Here is an 8182-nt window from a genome sequence, read left to right as displayed (position 1 = left end):
ATAATATCATTTTAACTTTTTAGATTTGAAATTTCAGATTTATCAAACGCCACACCACCTATGGCAAAGAGCAAAAAGTGTGTAGGTTAAAGAAATCCTTATATGGTCTAAAATAATCACCAAGAGCTTGGTTCAACAAGTTTCATCTGGCTATGCAACAGATTGGCTACAATAGTGTCAGACTAACCATACATTACTTTTGAAAAGGGGGGAAGGAAATATTGTAGCCTTGATAGTATATGTTGATGATATAGTGATGATAGGTGATTGGAAATTCAAAGGCTAAAAGACCTCTTAGCCACTCAATTTGAGGTGAAGGATCTAAATGCCTTACGATACTTCCTTAGAATTGAAGTGACACGCTCACAAAAGGGAATTTTCATTTCTCAAAGGAAATACCTCATAGATTTGTAACATGATTCAGGAAAACTAGGGGTTAAGCCACTTGACACTCCCATTGATCCAAATAATAGGTTGGGTGACAATCGTGGTGAGATTATCAAGAATGTAAAGCAATTCCAGAGACTTATGGGAAGGCTCCTCTATTTGTCCATGACCCGACCAAGCATTGCTTATGCCATAGGTGTTCTTAGACAATTCATGCATGTTCCTAAGACCACACACTTAGAAGCAGTCGACAAAATCCTCAGATATCTAAAGAAGTTTCCAAGAGTTGGTTTGTTATTTTAGAAGAATGGGTACTTGAAGATCGAAGTATATACAGATGCTAACTAGGATGTATCAATTGATGGCAGAAAGTCCACTAGTGGGTATTGTTCTTTTGTGGGAGAAAACCTAGTCACATGGAGAAGCAAGAAACAAAGTATGGTCGATAGGTCTTGTGTTGAAGCTTGAATGTAGAACAATGTCCCATGTGGTGGCTGAAGCTATGTGGATAAGCAATTTGTTGAACAAACTAGGTTTTCCATCTGATGACCCCATGCCCTTGTATTGTGATAACAAGGATGCCATCAATATTGCCACCAACCCAGTTCTTCATGATAGTACTAAACATATTGAAGTTGACAAACACTTTATTATAGAGAAAATTGTTAATGGGAAAGTGTGCACCCTATATGTTAGTTCTAAGGAGCAATTAAGCTGGCTTAGATATAAGGGCGGTCATATGCCTGCCGCCTAAGTCGGTGTCGCCTTAGATCAAGACCACCAGCTTAGGTAGGAAAGGCTGCATTTGCTTCCTAATCTGAGGTGGTTCATAGTTATCAAAAGCAGTGGTTTTTCCATGACCGTTGGCTTAGCCTGGAAGTTGGCGGTCCAAACCCTTAGGTGCCATAACGTTCCACCATTTTTGTTAATAGCTAGCTGGCAGACATTAACTCTCGCTTTAGGTCTTATCCAGCCCATATTTCTATGTTGCTCATAACTAAGCCAGCAGATACTGACCGCTGGTACAGACCTTTTTCTTTTAAAATATATATATATATATATATATATATATATATATATATATATATATATATATATGCCTACTTAATTTCAGCATTTTTCGTACTTGAATTTTTCTTATGATTCAGCATTTTAATATGCCTACTTATTAGAAATCTTATGACAATTGATACATGAAAACTTGATGAATAAAAGATGTAACCTAAAACAACTAGTAACATTACAAGAACTTTAAAAACTTTCAAATTTTCCAATAATATCCAATTGACATATTAACGATATATGCCACTAGTAATAATACTTGTCTTCCATTTGGGCATTAAACTTTGGGTTTCTCAAATTTCCTCACTGCTCCTTGTGAGTCAAGCATTAGAATGTTAGCAACACTTTTCATTTAATAGATGTGTTAAATTCAGCAAGCATTGAATATGGCAAGAAGAAGCAAGAGTGATCTCCAAAGACTGAACTTGCTATATTTGATAAAGCCAATTGAGTAACAATAGCAAGGCAAGCCGGTCTATCTACAATCACAAAAGTGAGATAATTCTCTATAGACTATTGTAACAACCTTGACTCCGAATTCTATGATGGATCAGTCCCAATTGCTCAATTGATTTAAAATAATAAATAAATAGGTTATTACAACAAAAAATATGTATACTAACTTCAAATCTCCTACTTACAGTAAAGCCAACATAAGATGCTAGGGTTTCACAAACCATGGAACTAAAGAGGAAAAGGAGAAGATGCAGCCACTCCTACCAACCTTTCTAGATGCCTCTAGTAGGAGAAGAAATGGTATAGACATTTCAGCCACAAGCTTCTAGCAATCACAAAGAAAGGTCATTAATCTCTAGCTAGATTTAGCCCTTTTCCTTTTCCAAAGCTAGGCCTAGAGCTAGATTTGTCTCTTGAACCCCTACAATGAGTTATACGCATGAGTCGAAGCCCCAGAGGCAATACACTAAGAAGTAGAAGTGACCAACAGATTGATCTCTATGATGAAATAATCGAACGTATCTTGTTTCTTAGTCTCGAGGTATTGAGGACAATTCTTCTTCCAGTGGTCGGTCTGCTTGCGGAAGTGACAGGCATCCAATGCCTTATCTTTCTTCTGCTTTTTGGTTTTGCTACCCTTCTTCTGAGTCTTCGTTTTAGCCTTCCGCTTTTTTTTGTCTGATTTGCCACCTTCAAAAAGCATAGCTATCAGTTTATCATTCTTGATCAATTTTTCAACCCTCTACAAAATATTATTGAGTTCCTAAAGGCTAACATTTAGCTTATTCATGTTGTAATTCATGATAAACTGATTGAAGGACGAAGGCAAGGAATTGAGGACAGCATCAATTTTGGTATCATGATCTAACCCTGACCCGAGAGCCTCCAGTTCATTGATATAACCCATCATCTTTAGACAATGGTGATGAACTTATTGGTTCTCGGTCATTTGTGTAGTCATAAACAGTTTTAAGACATTTTGTCGAGTAAAACGGTTCTGCTCTTCATACCGTCTTCAAACTATCCAATATGTCCTTTGACACTTCGATCTTATCGAGTTGTCATTGTATCAGATTGTCTAAAGAAACTATAATATAACATTGGGCAAGAGAATTTTTCTCCTCCCATTCTTGATACTCTCTTCTTCGGGCCTCAAAAGCCCTGTCACTCGGACGATCCGAAACAGGGTTCTTAGCAATTTTGTCCAATTTCTTGGATGTCAGAACCAACATAAGGTTTTGGAACCAATCAGCATAATTAGGGCCCTTGAGGTTGTTATCATCCAACAATTTTTTGAAGTTTCCGTTTGCCATTTCTGATAAAGGCAAAACAGATTTATAAGTCTACAACCAAATTGATTCATGTCACCACATAGAAAGAGCTTTTAATTTATGTTCCATTTTCATTTTTGGGCATCTCTAAGATTTCCTCCAATTTCAGTGACGGAAATAGTTGTCTCTAGAAATGTGGGAAATCGCATGGGTGCACGGAGCCCACTGTTTCATCTGCAAAACTCCACCACTTTCTATGAATGATCTCATCCACTCATCTTATGAGCTTTCCCTTTGACCTCTGTCAGACGAAGTTCATAGCCATTTTAAGTTAAACCTTTCTGAGTCTTCAATTTTAGGATAGGCCCCTCCTACATCGGTTTATTACGCCCCTATCATCTCATGAAACAATCCAGCCAACTACATTAACAGATGAATAGCCCAATTTTATGGTGCATCTCCACCCACCAATACAGTCAACCTTCATACTAATGATGAAAGGCCTTTAGAGAATTCATCATATGAATTTCCCTATCACATGCACTTATATTTAATAGCGAAAACAAAAACCCCATATATCTTATTTAGGTCAAACCAAAGTGGCTTCCATTGACTTTCATAAAGTCAAATTCAAAGTGAGCCCAAAATGGCTAAGGTTCTAAGGTGTTCCTCTTAGAGAGAAACTAAAGTGGACCCCACTAAGTAAGGAAAATCATCCAATTATCTTAAGGGCACAATGGCAATGATGTGCATTCAACCATGGTGCTCGAAAGAGCTACTATCGAATTAACATGGGCCAAACACTTATGGCCCATGTACGCAGTACATCACATCATATACATCACATGCATGGAATCCATAATTGATCCAATCAATTAAATAAGTAGAAAACCCATAGCTAAATTTAAAAAACTTTCGGCCCATTTAGAGCCCATAATATTATCAAATAATATTACATAGGTATGTGGGTTGAATTGCAAAGAGCAATTCGGCCCATATAGCATTTATGTTGAATTAGGCTAAAGCAGTTTTAATAATCCAAAATTGGGTTTTATAGATGTGGGTCAAATTGCATCTTGCAATTAACCATCAACTCCTCGACTCATATAGGAAATTTTAGGGTTGAGAACAGCTCCATCGAACCATAGATTTGGTCCAACCAGTTTGGTCCAGTCTGATTCGAATGGGTCTAGGGTTTGATGTTTAATTCAAGATGTAATTCAAGAAAGAAATGAATGGAGGAGATATCCATCGTATGAACGCCCGAATCTTGCGGAATAGAATGGATGAATTTCAAAATTTTCTCTCTAGCCTATTGGGAATCATATTCCCTATTTTAGAAAAATCATATTTTTCAATGATCAATCTTGAACCAAGAACCAAACTAGATCTGAACAAAAACAGTAGAAGAATGATAAACCTGATACGAAGAAATAGTATCTCCCAATGGAGGTGTTCACACCCAAGAAAAGAACCAAAGACTACCCCCACTGAAAATGGTGCAGTGCAGGATGAAGCATAATCAGTAGCGTTCTCAAAAGAACCAGATCCTTCGCAAGAATCAACTAGACGGCACATGAGCACTACTTCCAATTAGCCCTTTCACAAATGACTGATATCAAGATCCAATCTTGATCACTCCTACTGACAAGAGGAAATCAAACTGGCAAATATGGCAGCAACAGGAAGTGGCGACAAGAGAGTTTTAGCACAGCGATGCTGAATTCTCTCTTCTATGATTTCAGCTCTGAAAATAGAACGTGAATATGAATCTCTTCTAAAGGCTGCCCCTCTTCCTTTTATAACATTAAAAGAATCAGCTCCATATTTGCCAGTTTGATTTCCTCTTGTCAGGAGTGATCAAGATTGGATCTTGATATCAGCTCCATATAACATTAAAAGAGTTTCTGATCCAAATCATATTTGGATCAGAAGTCCCCTCAAGTGATAAGGGTAACCCATTATCCTATCTACATATTAGATCAGCCCCCTCCTAATCCTATTAAGAGGTTTCCATATCTGAATCACATTCAAATCCAGACTCTTTGAGTGAATAAGGTTAAGACTTCATCCTATCTACTAATCTAATCTCAGAATTCGTCTCTCATTTAACTGATCAAATCAACCAGTTCGAAATAGTCTTTAAGTCCAATAAGGTTATGTGCTCACTTAGCCTTCCAAACTGCAACCCAATTGGGCTTCCTTGTATGGCATGGGACCCAAACATTGATCTACACATCAGCCACATGGGTTCAATTGAGCATTTGTTACAAGGCCTGGCCGAATACACTATTATGGACAATACACCCCCTAAAACTCGTCACATGAGCTCTATGCGCCCAACACTTACCATAAATGGTCATTGGGCCAAATCACCTTATAACACACAGGGACTGTGGGCAGATGCAAGATTAGCACCCAAGATTAGCGCTAATCTTTCATATCTTGGACCTGATACGAAGTAGTAGTAATTCCTAATGAAAATGTCCACGCCCAAAGAGAGGTATGTACTTGATTAGAGCAAAGGGCATAATTGTCTAACAAAAATACCATCCCAAAAGTTGAATATTTTTATATATGGCTCATTTTTAAATAAAAAACAAATGAAAGAAAAAAAGAAGTTTGAGGTTCCTTCTTTCACAAAGTAACTAACATCTTGGTCCAACCTTCTTAGCTTTCCTTTCAAAAAAGACAATTCTAACCAAAACTAAAAAAAGAAAAGAAATGGCTTAAATCAAACATTGTTCCAAATGACATGCAATTTCTTACATCAAACAGTGTTCCAAATTCAACCCCTCTCTTGGTACTTTTTATGGGCTAATTGTAGACTTTGTCCATAAAGCTGGAACAAAAAGAAACTTTCCTTTTTTCATATGGCATCATCATCATCTAAGCCTTTCTCATATGGTTTAATGAATTTAGAAAGGAAACATTTTTAGGAAAGTTATGAACTATATATATAGTAATGGTTAATGAACCTCGAATTTAATTTCTCTTTTCTGGACCCTTTTGTTGAGGTGTTCAATTACATCCTATAGAGGCATTCTAATTTCTTTTAGAGAGGTAATGCTTTGCATGCAAAAAAAAATATTTTGGAATATTTAATTTTAAATTTTTCTCTATTATAACTCAAACATGAAAAATATAGCCGTTTTCACCAAAAAACAAAGGGACAATATAATATAAACCTTGAGATACAATATTCAAGGTTCTCATGGATTTCTAGCACATGGATTATGCAAACTCACTATGGTAGGACTAAGAAATAAGCAAAAGGGGTCTTGGCTACTTAAATCAATGCAAGTAAGAGAAACAAGTTTAGTAGTTCAAGTTTACAAACTCATTATTGAATATTTTACCTACAGACTTAATAATAAAAAACAAAAGGAAACATACTAGAGAATGACACATGAAAGAGAGAGCTTGATAATTGGCCAAGGATCCTTGAATGAAAGGGATGAAAAACCCTTCCATGTTTAGGGAAACCTCCACAAATAACAAATAGCTATCATGCTAAGATTGTTGATGCCATTGCACTAGGAAATCTCAACTTATACTTTACTGTTAAAAGCCATGACAGAAAGATGTGGGTTGAAAGTGAAATGTTGCCAAAAATGCAATGATCATGTTTTTGCTTTGTATTGAGAGATACATTTGGCAAGTGAAAATAAACATCGAACGTCGTTCACGTGGACCTATAGACTCTTCAAATGTATGTTGTGTTTGAGTTTGGGGCCTTGTGGGAGGTGTGGTAAGAGTGTCAGCAATGTCAATAGGAACCCTCTTATGTATCATCATCTACACGGGTAAAGGCCACTGGTCTTGGCCTATTTGCCAACGGAGTCCAGCCAACTTTACCAGTTGAACAGACCCCATCAAAAAACGCTTTGCACTCGTCGACAAATTGCAGTCTTGCATACCTAAATACTTTCGCATTTGGGTAGGCCTATTATCAAACAAACAAACAAGCCATCCTATTAGATCCTGCATACAAATACATTACCTCCGAACAACAAATTTTTAGTGTAGTTTACCTTCAAGAATACTTCCCACTACTCATTTGACTAGTCAACTGTACCAATAGATGGATTATACCCATTTCCAGTCCTATTGATAGTGTCAGTCATAGTTGATATTTTCTCTTTAGGTAATCGAAACCATTCTTTAGTTGTTTCTGTGAGAATTTATTTTGGATATTTTCCATTAACTTCTCCTGAACCCGTGTCCACGATTCTTTCTTCAGTGAACCACCTTGTCTCCCATGGCTAGACACCTCATCAAGGCATAAGTCCAACAATAGTTTTTGCAAGGCTTGGGTCCTTCCAAGTGGCTTTATCAAAATTATCTCCAGTAGCCATTCCTAACCCCCTATTAATGATAAGGCATGGATTATGGCAGAAGTAGAAAACCCAAACTCAAAGCATATAGTTATCACAAAAGAAAATTCTCAAAGCAATAAAAAGTAATACCCTACACACCTGAAAGAGCTAATCACGTTTAGGAAAGCATGCCATAAAACAAAGCATCCTATTGTATGCATAGCCTATACAATGACTCTGCTGTGAGTTTAATGACAAACCATCCTATTGTATGCCATAAAACATCTAACCAAGTTTCAATTCATATGGGAATAACCGAGTTTGTTTTCAATTCAGGTGGGGAGTTTGATTTCAATTCTACACTACCTTGGTGGACAATGGAGATTACAGATTAGTGATGGATTCAGTTTATAACATGGCAAACTAGATTCCTTGCAACCAAGATATCTCTATAATGAGTATATGCTAGTTTGTGGTTAGTACCACATTGGGATTGCTTAACTAGTTTTTAGAATATATTTCCATTTATATCCACCAGTCTTACGAAGTATCTGATCCAATATTTCCACTTAATTTTAGAATATACTTTTGTAATTCCATTCATAAAATCAAAATCATCAAGATTACCGAATAAAATCAGTATCATCTATTGCCCATAACATTTAAGTAAGAAACCAAGAAAGTGCT

General features: G+C 36.6%; 1 protein-coding gene across 1 annotated transcript in view; it reads right to left on the bottom strand.

Annotated features, from left to right (window-relative positions):
* Positions 1–6620: 6620 nt before the first annotated feature.
* LOC148846110 (uncharacterized) overlaps positions 6621–8182 on the bottom strand; it is a 29970-nt gene continuing 28408 nt past the window's right edge. Inside the window, exons 3-4 of the mRNA XM_088953009.1 lie at positions 7211–7544; positions 6621–7122 (exon numbers count right to left, since the gene is read on the bottom strand). The gene's annotated coding sequence lies outside the window, so the exon portion shown is untranslated. The remainder of the gene's footprint in view (positions 7123–7210; positions 7545–8182) is intronic.

The sequence above is a fragment of the Nelumbo lutea genome, chromosome 7 (assembly GCF_056320005.1).
Source record: "Nelumbo lutea isolate HS-2025 chromosome 7, American lotus-T2T, whole genome shotgun sequence".
Classification (NCBI taxonomy): domain Eukaryota; kingdom Viridiplantae; phylum Streptophyta; class Magnoliopsida; order Proteales; family Nelumbonaceae; genus Nelumbo; species Nelumbo lutea.
The sequence above is the reverse complement of the archived record's forward strand: the minus strand, read 5'-3'. Positions and strand labels throughout refer to the sequence as shown.